Genomic DNA, 23,660 nt, shown 5'->3' on the forward strand with positions numbered 1-23,660 from the left:
AAAGATGAATATGTATTATTCCCTTGGCAGAGGATAGACAACTATGAACAAAGTCCTCTCTGAACAGAATCCTAAACGATAAAAGGGATTAGACCTCATAACAAAAACTTTTTTTTCTTATAAATACCCTTACTTATACCTGGTCCACAAGTCAGCCATGATAAATTACTAATACAATTATGATACTTTTCAAATATGTCTTTCCTACTAAATATTCCATCCGTACTCATCCATTGATTCAATTTATTCATTTTATATTAACTATATATTTTGTGCAAAGGACATGGGAAGTTAGCTATATAAGCAAGTAATTATAAAAAAGAATAAAATAATGCGTTTTTTTTTCTTTTTTTAACAGAGGTACATTAAAGACTATAAGAGTAGTAAGAGAGAATTGACCAGGAGAACTGGACCATCTTCATAGTGGAGATGATATTTGAACAGCTGTGATTAGAGAGTAGATAGGAGAAGGGAAATAATGACACAAGGAACTTCATACACACAGTTAAGGAAATAAATGAGACCTGTTTGGGGAAATATAAGAAAAATAAAGAATTAAAAGATTTTTGAGCAGGTAGGCAGAATTCAGATTGTGGCAGACTTGGATGTTACCCTAAAATAGACTCCCCAAAGAGTCAGCCAGGAGCTGTCTGTGGCCAACCCTGATGACCATTGTTCATTGGATTCTTATGTTTGCAGCTAACGTCAATGATGTTCACATGTTCCATGTGGCCCATGGAAGGTTTTATTATGAGCCAGGACACAAAAGTCCTGGGAAAGAATTTATGTGTGTTCGAATTTTTGTTTGCTTGTCTTTATCTTTTCAGATTTATTTTTAATTAGATATTTCTTTTATATAATTACTAGATTAGAATAATTTATAATCTAGTCAGGGTGGTCAAATCAGGTAACCTGGGGGAAAATGTAAAAAAAAAAAGACAAAAAACTGTAACTCAATAAGTGACATCATACAGTATGTCTGAAACAATGGCATAATTCAAAAAATGAGAGGACAAAGATGAATAATTTTCTGCACGTTTCCAGGATTGAACTGGAAGGAGGGATAACTGTGAATTACGAAGAGAAAAATTTAGTTTTACTTAGCAAGCAGCAAGTGTTTACATATATGTACCGGACTATTTATTTGAAATTTGGAAACAGATGAAAGAGGTTACTAGGTGTTCTTTTACAGTATCATGGGCTTGACTTTTTATTTAGGGGACAATTTTAAAAATCCATAAAGGGCAGGACAGAAGGCAAATTGTAGACTTTTGCCCAGTAAAAATGCAAATAATTTCTATGCCATGCAACAGATTGAACATCAAAGATTATGGTTTATGGCTCCCTTAGGTATTAAACACTTTAAAAATAATTCGATCTAGCACTTATATCCTTTTTATTTTTTTTTTTGGATTAATTGTCTCTATACACCTGGTTTGTCAAATGATCTTTGAACCATTTTAAACATCTTACTGGTGGTATAATTAATAAGCAGAATGAAATCTTTGACATGGCTTCATTTTACATTCACGTAAGAGCCCTGATTTTATCATTTTTGAAAATTATACTTGAATATATTCTTATAATGGAAAGGACATTAGACTATCATTATTTTCCATTAGGGTTATCATACGTTCATTACTTTTCTGCTTTACAAGCAACTTTTTAAATTTTTTTAAGGTTTGTTTATTTATTTTTGAGAGACATAGCATGAGCACGGGAGGGGCAGAGAGAGAGGGAGACACAGAATCGGAAGCAGGCTCCAGGCTCTGACCTGTCAGCCCAGAGCCCGACGTGGGGCTCGAACTCATGAACCGTGAGATCCTGACCTGAGCTGAAGTCAGATGTTTAACCGACTAAGCCACACAAGCACCCCACAAGCAAATTTTGATGATAGTTACCTAAATTCCTGTGAGGATTGTGTTTTGCTGAAATGTATGTTCTTTCCTGCTGAGAAACTGGAATCACACTACTTGGGATACGATTCCCGATTGTTTTATGTCTTAGGCTACGACCTAGGGGATTTCCCACCTCATTGGTAAAATGAAGGAAGACCTGTTACACAGTGCTATCATGAGAATTTAAAAGGAATATTTCATTTTGAATGTCTAGCATGCCTGAAACAGGAATGCAACACATTCTAATAAGTCCTCTGTGTGCTGAAGTTAATGCATGGCTTTGCCTTGTTCTTATAGGAATTTCTTGTGATTAGTTTCCTCTGTTGCATTTACGTAACACATCCGTTACTCAAACACTGTCTCTGTTTGTTATTGTGGAATTTGCATTTTTAAATTTTTTATTGGGAAATCATTCTTCCCTTCCCCAGATGTTTCTGTTATTTGTTGCCTGCTTATCCATTCCAGGGATTATGTAGTGATTTTGTTTTCTCACCAGTATTTTTGGAAGGAGTACACAGGCATGCTTGACTCAGCCCTTCACTCTCCCTCGTGGGACCCAACAGAGTGCAGGAAGCAAACCTTTTCTTGATGTTTCTTTAGAGGCAGATCCTCTGCACATTCCCTTAATTATTGGAGGGGCGTGGAGGCGTATCTATGTCTAGGTTTGCAAATCAGCCAAAGTCTGGATTCAGTTAACAGATCTATTTTGCTTCACACTCAGCTGGTACTCCATGTTTGTTTGTTTATCACTCATAAAGGTGATCTTTTGTTCTCCACTGCCACTCCCGTTTCTCAGTTCTTTAGGATATGTCTTGGGAAGCATGTTGCTCTCGGGGGTTACCTAAGATATCCTATACCTACCTCAACTTCTTCCTATATCTTTAAGACATTTCTTTGTTTTTTTCTGGTCCTCTGACACTTTCTCTCCTGTTTTGGGCCATGGATTGTCCATTGCTGTGTAAGGCATTCATATTTTCTTGGGATTTACCAAGTCTAAAGTGACCCAGGTATTCCTTTACTGTTGTATGTTACATAATTTTATCTAGAAAGTTAACACCCTAAACCATGTGGGTCAAGATTTATTATTCCTAATTTATATGTATGCTTAATAATGGCCAAGCATCATCTAATCAAATTCACAATAAAATCATCTCCATTTTCCAGAAGAGAAAAAACTGAGTCACAGAATAGTTAAGTTAACTGCCCAAATTAACACAACCATAGAATTCCAGCAGGGCAAGAGCAGGAATCTAACTAAGCAGGTTGACTTCAGGAACTTTTAAATTCTTAGTCTCTTAGTGTATGAGAAAGCAGAAGCAAAGAGAGGCTTGGGGCTTGCCTGTGATTCAAAAGATTTGCCCATCTGATATCCAACATTTACTAACTATGAAACCTTGAGAAAATTTATCTAACATCTTTGAGCCTTGTGTTTCTTGTGTGTTCAGTGGAAATATTAATACTTGCCTGCATTCTTACCAGACTATTTGAAGGGTAAAATGAAAAAAAAATATATATATATATATATTATATTATATATAATCATATTATATTATATATAATTATATTATATATGTATGTATGTATATATACATAATATGTATATTGTGTATATTGTGTATACATATTATGTGTATTGTATGTATATATATATAATATATGCATATATAATATATATATATTAAAAAATATATATATTATTCTATTTGTCATATAGTACCTTGGTTCAGAAAGAATGTATCACACTGTGAACATGCATATGGAAGCTCTTTTGTAACTGTTCATTGTTAAACAACTAAGTGTAGTCATATTGTTGATAAACGTAAAGCCTAGCAGAGGTGAATGTTTGCCTGCTCTAAGACAAGAAACTTTGCTGTGGCCTGACATGTGTTTCACCTGTTGGATGAGGAATATTTTATGGAAACACACCCATCATTGTTGTGCGAGGGAGTGGAGATTTCTAACGCATTGATTGTCACCATGCCTTTTGGAGTCCTCGTGATCCAGAAAGGATGGCTGAATGAAAATAAATCATATGACTTCAGAATTTTGAAAGATGGAAGCTGAAAGCCTGGCACCATAGAAGAGGAAACCATAGAAGGAAACCATAGAAGAGGAAAAGGGGGTTGCAGTGATCATGGAATTTATAAAGAGATAAGAAAGAACTGCGCATTAAGGACAGAAAAACAGAATTTGTTCAGCAGATATGAGATAGTGCAGGGAGATTCTAAGTAAAAAAAAGAAATAATAATTTAAAACTGCTGTGTTTAAAAGCTGCGTAGCTTTCTGGACATTGCTCGCAAGCTGCTGTGTTTTCTTCTGCAGTTAATTTGCAGAAATGCTCAGAGTTCAACAACACGTGTAAAAAATTATTGTCAGGGAATAAATGACCCATTTGTATTCAAACCACTGATGCTAGTAATGTGCAAAGTAAGTGAATCATACCAGCTAGTGGGTACTTGGAAACCAATTTAGCCACAAGTATTACAATATAGGGAATGCATGCTAGTTTTAAAAGCATAGAAAAGGGTATGATTCTGGCAATTAATATTTCATTGTGTCACACTGGAATATTATGTCAGAATAAAAAAGTTGAAAGAAGTCAGGAGACATTGCCCTATATTTTTAGAGTGTATGTCAAAATGAAATTACACACATAATTATACATTTTTATAGGAATAACATTTCAGACTAATTTCCAATTTTTATGTTGAGATAACATTAAAATGGAGAAATAAAAATAGAAGAGTAATAACCTGAAAATTCTATATTTTGCTACTAGGCATAAGAAAACTTTGGTAAAGAACTTTGCTCATTAAAATAATGGCCTTCTGAGTCAACAGACTTGATCTGCCACTGCTTTCTAGTGATGGGCTCTTACGTAAATTTCCAAAATCACTCATGCCTCAGATTCTCTATCTGTAATATTAATAGCAATTAATAAAAATCCCAGGTCTGTAAGGCTAAATAAGAATAATATATAAGGCTAAATAAGAATATGGGGAACAAATAGTACAATGTACAATAGTACAATTGTACAATAGTACAATGTCTAGGTCATCATAAAACACAATAAATGGTATGTATTCTTTTAGTTATTTTGAATGTGGAAGGTATATTTTGATATTTCTCTTTCTGGGTATTAGACGGTCATCGTGAGGATGTGGCATCTCTTTACAAAGAGAAAACAAAGTGAAACCAGGTAACAATAAATCTGTTAAAGCAAAGAAATCACCATAGGCTCACTTTTCTAGCATGCATAGAAAATGACTCATATCTGTTTTCATGAGATATATTTATTTATGAGAATGGAAGGAAAATGGCATTTTTCTAACATCCACTATGAGTCAGGGACCCAACATGGTACTTTGTTTTCAGGAAAACTGTGAGACTTATATTATTATCCCCATTTTATAGAAAGAAAATCCTAAATAGCATGTTCAATGAAGTTGGTCTTCTGGTCTATCTAAAGAAAACTGGTAGTTGTTAAGAATATGAATTCTAGGGGAGCCTGAATGGCTCAGTCAGTTAAGCCTCTGACGATTTCTGTTCAGGTCATGATCTCACAGTTTTGTGAGTTTGAGCTCTCTGTCAGGCTCTGTGCTGGCAGCATGGAACCTGCTCGGGATTCTCTTTTTCTCCCTCTCTCTCTGATCCTTCCCCGATTGCTTGCTTTCTCTCTCAAAATAAATATATAACCTTAAAGAAAATAATATGAGTTCTAGAGTTCTACCACTTGGGCTCAAATCAGGTGCAATATCATTAAACATAATAACATATTTAGAGTCCCTGTGACATAGTAAGCACTCAATGAACAATAGCTATTATTACCATATTGTACTATTACGATTATAAATGCTATTGTTGAAAAAATTAGATTCATCGCCTTCACCTGAAATAGAATTAAAGTAGCTGCCTGTTCAATGCTGTCTGTGAGCCAAGAGTATTTTCCACTGATGGGTGATGTTCAGAAAGTATTGCTTAGTGTCTTGCCTTCTTCCCACACTGGTGGTGAAAGATTTTGAGTATCACCTATACTTTGAACCACTTGACATCTGGCTCTGTAAGCAATACTGTTATGTTCCCTGGATCATGTTTGAGGGAGATTGATTGGGTAAGTATTTCTCTCCTGTTCTCTTATGTAACTTTTATCTTCTAACAATAAAGAAGACACAATATAGCATGTATATGAACATGAAGGTGAGCACAAATGAGATCATACATGAAAAATTTGGCAACTTACAAAAAATGTTTTTAACAATTAAAGAAAAGCCTTGCTATGGAACTATATTAACTGGTTGAACACAGATATAGATGAACAATTTCTCCTTCATCCAGTTAGAAATTAGGTATTTCCGGGGCGCCTGGGTGGCTCAGTCGGTTGAGCGTCCGACTTCGGCTCAGGTCATGATCTCACGGTCCGTGAGTTCGAGCCCCGCATCGGGCTCTGTGCTGACCGCTCAGAGCCTGGAGCTTGTTTCAGATTCTGTGTCTCCCTCTCTCTCTGACCCTCCCCCGTTCATGCTCTGTCTCTCTCTGTCTCAAAAATAAATAAATGTTAAAAAAAAAAAATTAAAAAAAAAAAAAAAAAAGAAAAAAGAAATTAGGTATTTCCAAGAGCTACCAGGACTATAACAGCTATTGTCATCCATATGATACTCAAAAAAAAAAAAAAAATTCACTCTGATATAAAACGTTAGCTGAGAAAGTCATCTTAAGCACATATATATGATAAATAGATAAGTGTATTCATGTGTATTTATTTATATTATTATTTTTTCCAATCCTCTCCTTAATGAAATGGTAATGTCATAAGGAAGCCTGCCTGTATATATGTGATTTGATGAGTTGAAGTGTAACCATGGAACTACAGAGGAATCTTCACTTAATTGAGTAAAGTCCTTTGACAGAAATCTAATGGGAAGGGAGGAGAATTTATCCAAAGAAGTTAATATGTATAATTTAATTTTACAACCATCTTTAATTTGAAAATCCCTAAATGCTTGCTATGCAAGTGAATGTTCTTCCATATATTTAATAGGCCATGATTCTATAACAATTTCATATTAATTGATCCATTTGGTCTGGAGGAGAATCAATATGGGAATATGGAAGTGTTTTCATTTCCTAGTTTTTTAACATTATTTCTTAGTGAACTTAGCTTCTTTTTAATTTTATCTTTTTAACTATAGAATTATAAGATTTTTAAGTTGTTAAGGCAATTCTATATAAATACTCTTTAAAAATTAGAGTGATCCAGAGAAAAGACCTAGCATTTCACAGAGGTTTGTGTATTGACATATATGTGAACATACAAACACACACATGCAAACAAAAATAACAGACACATAATTTCATTTTTTTCTCATTGAAATTGCGTGATATTATGATATATTAGAAATACAAAAATGTAAATAGACATACTTTTGGTGGCAATATGTACTCTTACTAAATATTTTTTAATATATATAGGTGAACCTCATTAGGTTGATATTCATATTTTCTCTGTTGATTGATATAGTGTAAGAACCAAATGCTTCATTTTTATAAAGTTTTTATAAACTATATAAACCAAGTTTTTATAAACTTGTATAAACCCAGGGGTGCCTGGGTGGCTCAGTCAGTTAAGCATCCAGCTTCGGCTCAGGTCATGATCTCATTGTTCATGAGTTTGAGCCCCGTGTCAGGCTCTGTGTTGACAGGTCAGAGCCTGGAGCCGGCTTTGGATTCTCTGTCTCCCTCTCTCTCTCTCTGCCCGTCCCCCACTATCTCTCTCTCTTCCAAGAACAAATAAACATTAAAAAAAAATAAAAAGAAAGAAAAAGCTACACAGTCCTACAAGGAAAAGTAATGAAATATTTGTTACAGGTGAAAAGTTCTACGATTTTGTAAATCAAGCTTAGAATTGCTAATTTAATTTCTTTGGTAGTCGAATAATTTGTTAGTAAATAGCATTCATAAGGGAATATTCATGAGATCAAAGTACGAATTTAAACTCCAGGGTAATATTTAACTGAGCTGTATTTTTGTTATAAATAAGTTATAGGCGCCTTTTAACGTCATGAATGATTACCACTACCATATAAATGTGAAGATTCACCCTGAATTATCCATTTACAATTCTTTGGTCAAAGGTAAAATGAAGACAGTAACGTGTTTCAGCACTATATTCATGTGCTTTCAAATATACCATCACCTTGTGCAAGGTCTTTGGAGATTGCATGATTTACTGTTTGCCTTCATATTTTCTTAAAGCATCATAGCATCTGCATCCATCTGTTTAGGTAGCATGGGTTAGTATTTCTAGATCTGAACACTCTGGTTAGCAGAACTGTGATTAGAAATGTTTCTCTTCTCTCCTTTGCTCTCCCCTTCTTTTTCTTTCTTTCCTTTTTAAAGAATATTAATTGATACAAAAAGCTCTGCCTGGTACAGCACGCACACTGCTTAGTGAATTACAGAGTGAATGAGGAGGCAGTAAATGCTCTAAGATTTTCATATATTTTCTGAGGAAAATGGAAAGCTTCTGGGGTGTTTTGAGCAGTGCAGTCTTTTTGGATTACTCTTCCTTGGGCCTAAAATGAAGAAGGGACAAGGATAGGAGACGCTTGAGGAGCTAATGCAGAAGTCCAGGTAAGAGATTTATGGTGGCTCATGCAGCGTATTAGGGGTGGAAGTGCTGAAAGAGAAAGCCAAAATGACCTTGAGCAGTCGTTAAGGACAGTGCTGATTCAGGCTCAAAAGGAAATGAACATGTTATTAACATTTTGCAAAAGAAACTAGCACACTCCTCTGGTTATAGTGCTACAGTTCTATCCTGAGGCCACCAAGAAGGCCGTATATGAGCAAGTGAAGGCGCCAGCATCAATCATAGATATTACATACCATTTATACAAGGTTTTCATTTTCATTTCCATGTAAAATTTATTATGAAATGTATCGATCAAAGGACATCTAAAACACTCATGCATAAAGCTAATTTTAATAAAAGAAAAAAGTATATACACAAATGTAGGTATCTTAAGATGCATGATATCTCCCTTTCTCTCGACAATAAATAACCATGATCTTGTTTGGGGGGATATCATAATTTATGCAAAGATAAATAAATATATGTTGTTCATCTTATCAGGTTTTTTTTAATTTAAGTAGATGGAATTGATCTCATTTTAGATTATTTCTTCAATTGTTTGACAGCCCATATTTACCGCATTTCTGTAAGTCTTGCAAGATAAATTTCTACTTGGTTTTACTAAAACATATGAGTTAGAAGATATCTGACTCAAGCCATCAGTAACTAAATATAGAAATCAAACAAAGTGACAATGAAATTAATATTGTCCTGTCCTTTTATGTCAATTTTAACACAGATTTATACATATTCATAAGGAATATTTAAGAAATATAGGAAAGTTTATGTATTAATAAGATAAATAATTTCCTTAATATATTTTAAATATTACCATAAGAATTTATAAAGATATATCAACATACAAAATTATTCCTCTACGAATTATATGGGATTAAAAAGAAGAATCAAACTTTTAAATGTACTTGACTACTTCTTAGGTTACTTTTGGGCTTCATGAGAATCAAAATGTCTTTGGATCTTGATATAGTCCACATTTCAGGTTGTATTTTCCAAGATAAGAAATTCTGCCAGTTTACTCTTTTTATCAACTGGTATTTTGACAGACTTGAGATTTGAAGTTGAATCTATTGCAACACTTGTAATGATCTAACATAAATTGTTATGATATATCATTATGGTAAAATAAAAACAAGAAACGATCTCCTTAAATTATGAAGCGTTTTATGACATGTCATTAAGTGGGACTCAGGTGGCTAAATTCAGTATAGCTGTCAAGATGTGCATATCCTACTAAAATATTATAAATGGAAAAACCCTATAACAGGGTTCAATAGGAGCTGTGTGCAGGCATCAGAAAACCTAAAAGATAGTTACAAATAAGGTATACCTAAGAATATCTTGTCACAGGATAATGTAACAGCCAACCAAAAGAAAAATAGATATCTGTAATCTGATTTATTCATAACAGATTTATTTGATATATTAATGGGTTTGCAAAAACATTTCAGAGAAAGACAGGCATAAATTTTGAAAAGGTAAGATAGGGAGAAGTGAATGCAATAGACAAACCATGCTTTGCCAAATTTTGAACATTATTCAATATGATTCTTATTCACGGCTCAAACGTGAGCCTTTATTTCCCAAAGGTTAAAAAAAAAGATAATTAGGGGCGCCTGGGTGGCGCAGTCGGTTAAGCGTCCGACTTCAGCCAGGTCACGATCTCGTGGTTCGTGAGTTCGAGCCCCGCGTCAGGCTCTGGGCTGATGGCTCGGAGCCTGGAGCCTGTTTCCGATTCTGTGTCTCCCTCTCTCTCTGCCCCTCCCCCGTTCATGCTCTGTCTCTCTCTGTCCCAAAAATAAATAAAAAACGTTGAAAAAAAAATTAAAAATAAAAAAGATAATTATTTAAAGTTTTCCTTTAATTGTTGTTCAATTGTAATCTCATGTTGGAATCTCTTTACACACAAGTAGCCATCTCTTGTGTGGTTATAAAAACCAAATGCATGAAATTAAGTTACAAGATCTGAACATTAAAAAGGTAAAATATTTAAGAAAAATGTGTTCACACAAAGATGATAATTTGTCACTTGTTACCAAATTCTAAAGAAACAAATAATGTCCATAAGTAGTGGTTTTCTTGCTTCTAGGTGCATTTCCACAAAGTGGAGTCCTTCAAACTGGATACGTATAAATTTATGCACTTGACTTTGTTAACTTTGGCCTGACCATCTTAGAACTCACCTTAAATGAGGACACATGTATCAGAACTTATCAGAAAACTATTCTACCATAATAGATTTGAAAGCTTTCCAAAATGATAATTAGTGAAAAGAAGACACATAAAACTGTCTGGGTGGATGACTTATTGGCACTGATGCTCCTTGTCAAAATGTGAATGCTATTTATCCACAGACATCAATTCTGTGTGGCTTTTTCCAAGTAGGTTAATAGGTGATTTTCATTGGCTGTCTCTTGTTACGGAGCTCAAGAACCATCGTAATGAATGGGCCACTAGGTCTGAGATATTTGCATTTTAGGTGGGACAAGGTTACCTTAAGATCTGAACAGCATGGCAAATTTGACACTTGGCATAAAATTATTCTCGGTGGATATATTTCACAAATGTTCTGCTTCTGTAAGTACAACAGCTCTGCAATATATTAGACTCTGGTAGAACACCTTTTTTAGATGTTTTAACTGTGACATGTTGAACCTCTTCTAAACTTCAGAAGACATCATAATCCTTCATGCATTATTGGCTAAATTGGTCATTTAGGTCAAACTATAAACATTCCATTTTTGACAAGTGATTTTATATAGATTTTTTCTTAAGAAAATGCGTTTATAATTATTGTAACTTTAGAAATTAACACTCTTTATGGAAGGGAATTGTAGAAGGCAAATGATAGTGAGATATGTATGTGTGACATAACAATTTATAATTGCCAATATATTCAAATTATAGCTAGATCCTTTCAAAATTATGTGTGGTTTAATATTATTATGAAGACAACTATAAGATTACTAAGGGGAGCTGTCACCATGACCCATTATCACTTTAGCCAAATTGGTTATCACTTTAACCAAATATATCACTTAATCAGATGAATTTTATTATACACACATAAACACAAATTTTGCCTAAAATGAATACTTGTGCCTCAAACACAAGTTCAGGTGTTGGAATTAAAAATACTTGGAAAATTAATTTTACAAAGTGGCTTTCAAGTTCTGTGTCTCTCTCTTTCTCTTAGAGGGGAGTGATCTGAATTACTGTGATTTGATAGGTATTAGTCAGTGTGTCTAATTATGCATGAAACTCCAAGGTATGGCTATTATACATATGCTGGGTATGTATAATTAAGCATTATTTTTCATAACGAGAGGCAGTGACCTAAAGAACACACCAGTATCCAATTCAACATCTTATGTGCTAATCTTCATAATAGAACTATCAAAAATATAAATATTGAATACAAACAAGGACCTTCCTAGTTTCTGTAAATGGATACATCCTAAGAAATTTCCAATTCCCTTAAGCATAGACTACAGCTATGTTTAAAGTCACGTGGTCTAGAATCTGAGGCCAACAGAGAACTTCAAGTTGCTAGAATAGAAATGAAATGAGGTAATAAAAATCTCTCTGTATACCTAGATATGCATATTGTGAGCAGATTACTCCGATTTCTCTTGCATTACTATATTTTTATAGAGATTATTTTATCTTTGTAAACCCTAAGGACCTCTGATATAGGCTGCTTTCAATGGAGTAAAATTGCACAGTATCAACTTATTTTAGAATATTTTATAAGATTTTGATTCCAACACAAAGTTTTTATTAATATGAAGGTTTGTCTTTAAGTTTATTTTAAGTAATCGCTACACCCCATGTGGGGTTCAAACTCACAACCCCAAGATAAAGAGTCACACACTTTACCAACTGAGCCAGCCAGGTGCCCCAATAGGAAGGCGCTTTTTTTTTTAACGCTTATTTATTTTTGAGACAGAGAGAGACAGAGCATGAACGGGGGAGGGTCAGAGAGAGGGAGACACAGAATCTGAAACAGGCTCCAGGCTCTGAGCTGTCAGCACAGAGCCCGACGCAGGGCTCGAACTCACGGACTGCGAGATCATGACCTGAGCTGAAGTCGGCTGCCCAACCAACTGAGCCACCCAGGCGCCCCAAGGCTTTTTTAATCAAAACTGTTTTTCTCTTTATCACATTCCCACTTGAATACAAACTATTTAAGCATTTTTAAGTAATATCAAATTTCTTTAGCCTCCTAAGAAGCATTCTACAAGTATTATTTATTCAATTACAAAAGCTATATGTGTTAAAAATATTTAAAAACTCCAGAAATATAACGATGAGCACAAATTAATTATGCTCCTTCCTTCCTCCCCTCCTCCCTCTTTCCCTTCCTCCCTTTCTTTCTTTCTTTCTTTCTTTCTTTCTTTCTTTCTTTCTTTCCTTCTTTCTTTCTTTCCTTCTTTCTTTCTTACCTTTTTTACTTTTTCTTTCAGAGAGAGAGAGTGCATGAGTGTGCATGGGGTAGGGGCAAAGGGAGATGGGGAGAGAGAATTCAAAGCAAGCTCCCTGCCCAGTGAGGAGCACAATGTGGGCCTCGGAGCTTGAAGTGGGGTTCGGGGCTTGGAGCGCAGCTCAGCTCAGGGCTTGGGGCTGGGCCCCTTCTCACCCATGAGATCATGACCCCAGCTGAAAATCAAGAGTGGGAAGTCTAACCCACTGAACCACCCAGGCGCTCCTATGTTTCTTTCAATGTGCTCCTTGCTTTCCTCACTTTTTATTCTGAAGTTAGCAATGTTGATAGTATGGCATGTGCCCTTCCATAATTTGTTAATGCTAATAAAATACTTACAGAAATGTTGCTTTGTTTTTTTGCTTTAACAATGGGATTTTACTATAAACATTAAATGATTTTAAAGTTATGAATTTATCATGACTGTCTTTCTAGATTCGTAGAAAAATGTCTAATTATTTGCACAGCTTCATAATAGTTGATAGAACATATGTACTGTAATTTGTTCATTCATTCGTCTAGTGATGGACATACAGGTTGTTTCCCATTTAATGTCATTATCCATAATATGGTTATAGATATTCATATTTCTGTTTTTTTTCTATTTTTTAATTTTTTTAAATTTTTTTAATGTTTTATTTATTTTTGAGACAGAGAGAGAGAGAGAGAGCATGAGTAGGGGAGAGGCAGAGAGAGAGGGAGACGCAGAATCTGAAGCAGGCTCCAGGCTCTGAGCCGTCAGCACAGCGCCCGACGTGGGGCTTGAACTCATGAACTGTGAGATCATGACCTGAGCCGAAGTCGGATGCTCAACCGACTGAGCCACCCAGGCGCCCCTCTATTTTTTTTTTTTTTTACACACTGATCCTTTTATTTCAACAAGATCAATTTGTAGAGGTAAAGTTGCTGTGTTGTGTAAACTGTTCTGATACATAAAAACAATGTCCTTCTAAAGATTTCTGTAATTCGTTGCCAGACCAGCAGTGTACCTGAGGGCTTTCCTTCCTAATGCCTTGTCTGCAACATTGTTCTCCCAACTCTTGACAGAGTAGGATAGAATTTTTAAAAATATTTTGCACTTATTGGAATTTCTCCAAGCACCAGTGATTTTGACTATCTTTTTATGTCTTTAGTATTTCTTTTGAAATCCTGCATAAACCAGTAGTTAAGACATGGATGTTATTTTTTTATTTTTATTTTTGAAGTTCATTTATTTTGAGAGACAGAGGGAGAGAAAGCATGAGCAAGGGAGGGGCAGAAAGAGAGAGGGAGAAAGAGACTCCCAAACAGGCTCTGCACTGACAACGTGGAGCCTGATGTGGGGCTCAGTTTCACAAACCGCGTGATCATAACCTGAGCTGAAACCAAGAGTCCGCTGGTCAACCAACTGGGCCATCCAGGCACTCCAGGTTTAAAAGACTGACTGCTTCTTTGAATCCTGGCATGTTTAGTTAGCATTTTCTGACCATGGGCAAGTGACTTAAAGTCTCTGTAACTCATTTTCTTACCTGTTAAATGGAATAACAACAGTTTTCAGCTCAGAACAGAGGTGCCTGGCCACAGTTAGCGTCTCCTTCCTCTCCTATATTTCATGTCCAATGACTGCTAGCACTGCCGTCTGGCAGGAGCTCTGACCCACCAGCAGAATTTTAGCCCTGGAACCACAGAGGCAGTATTTCTACAGTGGCAACAGTTTCCCTTAAACCTTTCCATGATCTTCCCCTTCATGGTCACACTTTGGATTTCTCTGTAAGCTATGGAGAAAGAGAAAATAGCCCTTGACATCCGGGACTTGGCTTGGAACTCATCATGGGGTCTCAGTATTCTCCTCTTCAACATAAATAATTTCACAAACAACATCAGGAAAGGTCACTGTGACTTTGATGGATCAAAACAAAACAAAAAAAAACACCACTCCATGATCACATTGGAACATAAAGCAAGACGTTGTCCTAACCGCAAAATTAACCACACCTTCCCCAATATTAGCTCATATGAGCAATTGTTGCTTCTTTGCCAATTATGGTTTTACCCTTGGACTACGTTTCCCTTGTTCTAGATACGATTTATTAACATACAAATCACTGAAGTATTCTTGTTTCCAGAATAAAGACCTATTTGCATAAACCTGCCCCCAAATCAACCTAACACAAACCTAGTATTTTCTAATACTCTCTTGCTGGGACATCCCCACGGTGTGCAATGAATAATATACCCAACTTGTTCAGCCATAGATATGTTTCTGGTGGTCTTGGTTGGAGGGCATCAACACTACAAATTGTTAACTCATGCTAGCCCTTCAGGTAAACTGATCGCAATTTAGCAATTCCTGCGATTCTCAGAATCGCTCTTCTAGACTTAAACCTTCCCAGCTCCTTCCACTTCTATGAAGGTTTAATTTCTATAATATTATCTGCTTTGCTGACTCAACTCTGACTAATGCACTTTAAATAGCATATATTTTGCATACAAATATTTTCCATCAAATTGTCCATGTTTTCTTATTATCTTCTAACACTTGATTTTATACTGATGTATGGTATAAGTGTTGGGAATCATTCTGAGATTTTCTTTGGAATGATGTATATTTGAAATGAAATATTTTCCCCCACGTGGCAGTCCTTTGAATTGACACCAGCATATAGTTTTTAATTTTTTTAATGTTTATTTATTTTCGAGAGAGAGAAACAGAGCATGAGCAGGAGAGGGGCAGAGGGAGATGGAGACACAGAATCCTAAGCAGGCTCCAGGCCCTGAGCTGTCAGCACAGAGCCCAACTCAAGGCTCGAACTCAAGAGCCATGAGATTATGACCTGAGCCAAAGCCAGACACTTAACCTACTGAGCCAACCAGGCATCCCGACCCCAGCGTATTTTTTAACTAAGATATTTTATTAATGTAGAATTATATCAATCACTCATACAGTTTACTTTATTCTGATTTATGAGAATAGATAAAGAAAATCCCCCTGAGAGAAGGGGTGGGGGGGGGAGAGGGAGAGAGAGAGAGAGAGAGGATCCCAAGCAGACTTCACACTGTTCACTCAGAGCCCAGTGTGAGGCTCAAAATCATGAACCATGAGATCATGACCTGAGCTGAAGTTGGATGCTTAACCGACAGCCACCCAGGTGCCCCACCATGGGCAAGTTAATTAAGCTTTTGTAGTTCAGTTTTCCAATTCATAAACCGGAAGGAATACATGAATTGCATTGTTTTTGTCATTGAAATAAGTACATTTTGTCTAGCAAAATACTTGGCACATAGTGGCCATATCAACCAATAAAAAATAATTTGTTCACTTATCCACATGTTCATTCAGCAATAATTTAGTGAGTGGCTTCTCTATACACCATGTCAAATGGAAGAAGGAAAAAAGAAATGATGAAAAGAGGAACCCCAACTTTTAACGAGTTTACATTATGGTGAGAAAAGCAGATGAAAATGTTTATCAAGAAGAGAAAGACAAAGAAATAGAGGAGGAAGAGGAAGGAAAATAAATTTAATTCAACGTGACTCTATTTCCAGTGTACATGCTGTTCAGTACTGTGTTATTTTACTTTATTTTATTTTTTATTCAAGTACAAGTAACAAACAGTGTTATATTAGTTTCACATCTACATCGTGGTGGATCAACAGTTCTGTGTTCATTGCTCCTGAAGATAAGTGTACTGTTCATCCTCATCATCTATTTTTCCCATCCCACCACCTACTTGCCTTCTGGTAACCACCAGTTTGTTCTCCATGTTTAAGAGGCTTGGCTTTTTGTTTGCCTCTTTTTTCCTTTTCTGTTTGTTTTGTTTTTTAATCCCACATATGAGTGATTTCAGATAATATTTGTCTTTCTCTGGCTCATTTCACTTAGCATGGTACTCGCTAGATCCATCTACGCTATTGTAATGATAAGATTTCACTTTTTTATAGTTGATTAATATTCCATTTTACATGTGTGTGAGTGTGTGTATTTGTGTGTGCATGTGTGTGTGTGTATCACATCTTCTTTGTCTATTCATTTATGGATGGACACTTGGGTGCTATTGTAAATAATAATGTAATAAACAGAGGTGTGTGCATCTTTTTAAATTAGTGGGGTTTTTTTCCTCTCCTTTCTTCTTCTTCCCTTCCCTTCCCTTCCCTTCCCTTCCCTTCCCTTCCCTTCCCTTCCCCTCCCTTCCCCTCCCTTCCGCTCCCTTCCCCTCCCTTCCCCTCCCTTCCCTTCCCCTTTCCCTTCCCTTCCCTTCCCTTCCCTTCCCTTCCCTTCCCTTCCCTGGTATTTATATTTTCCTTGGGTAAATACCCAGTAGTGGGATTAGTTGATAATATGGTATTTTTATTTTCAATTTTTTGAGGAACCTCTAAACCTTCTACAGTGGCTGCACCAGCTTACATTCCCACCAATAGTGCATGAGGGTTCCTTTTTCTCCACATATTCACCAATACTTCATATTTGTTGTGTTTTATTATTTTAGCCATTCTCACAGGTATAAGGTAAAATTTCTCTGTGGTTTTGATTTGTATTTCCCTAATAATTAGTGATGTTAATCATCTTTTCATGTATTTGCTGCCATGTGTATGTCTTCTTTGGAAAAAAAAATGTTTATTCATGGCCTCTGCCCACTTTTTAATTGGGTCGTTTTTTGGGTGTTGAGTTATAGGAATTCTGCATATATTTTGGATATTAACTCCTTATTGAATATATCATTTGCAAATATCTTTTCCCATTCAGTAGGTTGCATTGTTGTTTTGTTGATGGTTTCCTTTACTGTGCAAAAGGCTGTTCATTTTGGCATAGCTCCAATAGTTTAATTTTGTTGTTGTTTACCTTGCCTGAGGAGACATATCTAGAAACATGTTTCAACAGCTGATGTCAAAGAGATTACTGCCTGTATTTTCTTCTAGGAGTTTTATGGCTCAGGTCTCACATTTAGGTCTTGAACCCATTTTGAATTTATTTTTGTGTGTGGTATAAGATAATGGTCCAGTTTCATTCTTTTGAACGTAGCTATCCAGTTTTCCCAGCACCATTTGTTGAAAAGATGCTTTTCCACATTGCATATTCTTACCTTCTTTGTCACAGATTAATTGATCATAAAAGCATGGATTCATTTTGGGGCTCACTATCCTGTTTTTTGATCTATATGTCTATTTTTGTGCCAGTTCCATACTGTTTTGATTACTACAGCTTTGAAGTGTATCTTGAAATCTGAGATTATGATACCTCCAGTTTTGTTCTCCTTTTTCAAGATTGCCTTAGCTGTTTGGGGTCTTTTATGTTTCCGTACAAACTTTAGTAATTATTTGTTCTAGTTCTGTGAACAAATTTGATAGGGATTCTATTAAATCTATAGATTGCCTCGGGTAGTATGGTATTTTAACAATATGAACTATTTGACTTTCTCAAAATCTTATGAATTCATTTTTGTTAGATTGAGGGGAAAAACAGACCTTCATTTGTTTTTGCACTTGGTTTTTCTAATTTTAAAAATATTAACTCTGTTTCAGTTTTCTTTGGCTTTTGTTAATTTTTTTAACTATTACTGTCTCTGACTAAATGATTCCATTTGCTAACTATTGGAAATTTTAGGATATTATAGAGGCAAAGTTATAGAAGACATAAAATTAAGATCGCCACAGAAAATGTGGCTACCTGTGTCTAGTGGCATTTCATAAGTAAATAATTCTATTTTCATAGATGAGGCACAGGTAAATGTATTCTTCTCTAGTCATTGATAATAACATTTATAGTGACTTTACTGTTACAGAGATATTTCGACTTCTTATTTTTTCCTATATCTTTTTTCAAACTCACTATCTACATTTGCCTGTGATTCATATCGAATTTTCCACAGACAGAGTTTATGTACTATATGTGCAGACATAGAATTTGAAACACCAAGGCTCACACATACACACACACACACACACACACACACACACAAAGCAGAAATAATGGCTTTATTTGTGCTTTGCTGATGTCGCTCAGACTCTCTTTTTAAATGAATCTTCTTCATATGAATATTTAGTTATAAAAATCAATTTAGATGCAGAGCATTCATAGGATTCTGCAGAACATCACCTCCTATGGTTAATTGCATATATACTCTATTTCAATGCTTTTGGGAAATCATTATTGCAGGCACATTTGATAATTCATAAAGATGATTTTTTTTAGTGAAAGCTAACTGAACAGGATCTTGGTCCTATTTTAAAAGTTATATTCAACAGCTCCCTGAAGTATAGGTTTTATTTCATAACTGGATCATAGGGCAATAAGATAAAACTTATAAGAGTCTGCAGACAATGATGCATTTGTTTATTAAAAATGGAACTCAGACAGCTGACATGTTGGATGTGTTCTCCTCATACCTGGACCTGCTTTTAGGTACACCAGAGCTATATTTTAAGAAGGAGTTTCCAGGACAGTCATCCAGACTGTGCTTTTTAATATTTCTCAGGATTAAAAAAGTTTCCTGTGTCTCAAATTTCCATTCCCTTTGGACAAGAGTTTCAAACAAGAATGTCTATGGCAGCGGTGGCACATGGAGATAGAATAATTCTGTGCAGAATTGTACTGTTCCCGATCTTCCTGCCAGCTTGGGGTATAGGTGGTACCTCTCTAGGGACAGTAGGATCGCTGCTGTTGTGTGACTAACCGGCCTGATGTGTTTTGTTCCCATGGAATCAGCGCTGGCAAATCATTATACTGTGTATGCACTTCAGTTGTGTTTTTTCAATTTTCTTTTAACGTTTATTTATTTATTTATTTTTTTTTTTGAGAGACAAAGACAGAGCATGAGTGAGGGAGGGGCAGAGAGAGAGGGAGACACAGAATCCGAAGCAGGCTTCAGGCTCCAGGCTCCGAGCTGTCAGCACAGGGCCCGACGAGGGGCTCCAACTCACAGTCCTCGAGATCATGCCCTGAGCCTAAGTCGGATGCTTAACCACCAGAGCCAGTTTTGACAGGAGTGTAAAAGGAAGTATGGATGGCTTGAAACGTATTTCATATATAGGTTTATGTTAATGCTAATCTTTATACAAATAAAAATTTCCTCATCCCCGTGCAGTGGCCACATGATAGAGATCATTAGCTAGCTTGTGAAATTGCCTCAAGAGAGAAGGTATGTACCACAGTAATATGCAGAGTTTGATGCACTTTGCTTGCCCAATCATCCGATCTCTTCTGTTTCTCCTTTTACCTACTCAAATTATACCCTGTAAAATTGTTAATAGCAATAACAACCAGAATGTATTGTATTTCTGCACTTTATTTATTTTGTATATTATGGAGCTCACAACAACTTCCTCAAATCTAAAATTATCCCCATTTTATTGATGAGACTCTTGAGGCTCGAGGGAGCCAAGGCCACTGCATAAGTAAGTGTAAGGTTTGGATGGTAACCAAGATCTAATCCCAAACCATATACTCTTTATTACGCTGCTCTGACAATTTATGCCGTGTTTGATTCATTTCTTTACTGGCCTGTGGTGGCCTCATACAGACAGGTACGTTTTAGCCCAAATTCTGAATTACTAAGCCACAAAAGGGTCAAGGAAGGGGAGTAGCTCATGGTGGGCTTCTGCCTAAATAGCATGGAGGCAGTTTTCTAAATTTGGTAGTCAAACAGTGGTCTCTTTGGAATTGCATTACTCATATATCCAAAGCATATTTGGATAGTCTGTAACACAAGCTTGTTTTGGATTTATTTATGGGAGTGATCAGGATATTTCGAATAACAATTGATACTAAGAGAAGAGAGGGTGTGTAAAATACATGTTCACAGACAACTGGCTTGGGTCAGAGAGATCAAGACAATTCCGTCATTCACATTATCTCCTATTTCCCTATTGCACATTTGACTAAGCCCTAGAGAGAAAGGGCTGCAAAAATAAAGCCAAAACAGCAAACAAATAAACAAAAATGCCTACTTTGTGGCACTTACTTCGGGGCAATGATACAGGAGCTGGCATTGGTAGATACAGCAGTTTTGACAGACATTCTTTGATAATCAGTTATTGAGGTAGAGAGGGACAGAGGCCTTGAACAGTGCTCGGCCAGTTGAAATCTTCATAGAAATTCAGGGGAGAAAAGAAAAGAAACATCAACAATCACACGTAAGGTGAGAGGTTGTGATTTGAACACACTTGAGACTCTTTAAGTTCAAAGAGAGTTTTACAAGACCATATTCCCAACGTTGGGGTAGAACCAGAGGAACATGTAGTGACTGTTACTGGTGCCCACATTTTTCTCCAGGTCGGTGTGGTCTAAGAAGCAAAGATATATGATGCATAGAGCTTGATAATCAGATGGGAATTTAGAGAGTTTATGTTCCAAATTTATAGTTATATACAGAAGACAATTGATCTTTTGAGTGGTGAGGTGTCTTACCTAAGAATACCCAGCTAGTTATTAGCAGAGACTGGAGAGGAAACAAGATGTTAGACTCCAGTCCCTTTGTACTAAGCTGTGTCTTACCTTTAGAGCACAATTATATATTTTGGAATGATTATAGCTTATTGTCTCAGAGCACAGAGGTTTGTTGTTGTTGTTTTTTTTTTTAATTTATTTATTTTTCAGAGATAGAACATGAGCAGGGGAGGGAAATAGAGAGAGGGAGACACAGAATCCAAAGCAGGCTCCAGGCTCTAAGATGTCAGCACAGAGCCCAATGCAGGGCTCGAGCTCACAAACCGTGAAATCATGACCTGAGCCAAAGTTGGGTGCTTAACCTACTGAGCCACCCAGGCGCCCCCACAGAGCACAGAGTTTTGAGTCAGACAGATGTGGGTTCCATCCAAGTCCTTTATCTGTAAGGAGTAAGGCTCTGGGCAAATTACAAATCTCTCTGTGCCTCAGTTTCCTCATTATTAGGACAGTATCAGCTTCAAATGATTGCTTTAAGCATTAATTGATAATACAAGACTAGGGCCTAACTATAAGCACTCAAGAAAGTGTAATTATTTTATTCTTTTAGCATATCAGAGGTTAATGCCAAAGTATTTTTTTTCCTAGATGTCAGCATACTTTCATGTAGTTCTAAAGAAAGTTTGGAAATAAAAGACACTTTCATTTTGTATGTTAAGAAGGAAAATTCTGTGGGTATAATAGTGCTTAATTTATCAGTCAACATTCACAAGTCATTTGTGTGAAGCTTAAATTTCAAAAACATATTCACTTGGATTAAATCTTTACAACAAGGCCCTGTTAAATGTTCTGATTTCACATTTATAGTAAACCAATGAATACATTAGAGTGCCAGTTACCTAAAAACATGGATTGATAAAGCAATAAAATAAATTATTCTCTTATCACAGATCCAGGAATATGAATATCTATAATTACCAGAATTCTGTTATAAAAATGAAATTATTTTGCTTTCATTTTTTTTTTTAATACTGGAATGCCTGGGTGGCTCAGTCAGTTAAGCATCCAACTTTGGCTCAGGTCATGATCTCACGGTTCATGAGTTTGAGCCCTGTGTTGTGCTCTGTGCTGACAGTTCAGAGCCTGGAGCCTGCATCGGATTCTGTGTCTTAAACTTTAAAAAATTATATGTATATATATTTTTAATGTTTACTTATTTATTTTGAGAGAGAGAGAGAGAGAGAGAGAGAGAGAGAGATACAGCATGAGTGGGGGAGGGACAGAGAGAGAGGGGAGAGAGAATCCCAGGCAGGCTCCACGCTGTCAGCACAGAACCTGATAACCTGATGTGGGGCTTGAACTCATGAAACCATGAGATCATGACCTGAGCTGACATCAAAAGTCATATGCTTAACAAACTAAGCCACCCAGGTGCCTGAATTTTTTTGCTTTTTACACATGAAATGATTTTAAGGAATTTGTGTGACCCTAAGAACAAAGCTTAATTCTCAAATTTTATTTTAAATGCTTAGAATAAAGTATAGTTTTAACAAAAGATATAGTGATTACTGTTTATGGAGCACAGTAGATGGTATCGAAAGGAAGATATATATACTAAAATGCCAGCCAATTCAGCTCCCCTATTTCATTTATAGTGTTTAAGGCAGTTTTCTTAGACACTATTACTGATTTGCATTTTACCAATAAAGGAACAAAGGCTTGGTCAATTGCTCAAGATGAGAATGTCAGTTAATAAGTGGCGAATCCAGAACACAAATTCAGATCTAAAGAATCTAAAATCTTGCTCAATTCATGATGTCCACCTGTGATTCTTGGTGATAATCTTACTACAGTTACAGTATTGATAAAATATGATTTTTGTTATGCATAAGTGGTTATTTATACACACTAAATTTTAGCAAAGCCAAATATTGATTTATATGAGGTTGTATTCTATACTAAAAACATACATTTCAAAATCTGAGTAATTTAGATTCAACTGAGATTGTGTCTATGTTGAGAATAATTTCAATCGAATTTTTTAAAGATTTAGAAATATCGTAAGCGTAGAAAAACAAAGTAAGGGAACACAAAAGTCGGTGCTATGCCGCCTAGTATCTGAGTTAAAAGGGGAAATGGCTAATTTCGCTCACATTACTTATTCCGAGGAAGCATAGCTCATCAGAAAAGACAAATAAAAGGATCAGAAAACAAAATGTAACTATCATCGACCTTTAAGGGAACTCTACTTGCTGGCTCTATAGCGAGACATGC

The sequence above is a fragment of the Neofelis nebulosa genome, chromosome 5, assembly GCF_028018385.1.
Source record: "Neofelis nebulosa isolate mNeoNeb1 chromosome 5, mNeoNeb1.pri, whole genome shotgun sequence".
NCBI classification, from domain to species: domain Eukaryota; kingdom Metazoa; phylum Chordata; class Mammalia; order Carnivora; family Felidae; genus Neofelis; species Neofelis nebulosa.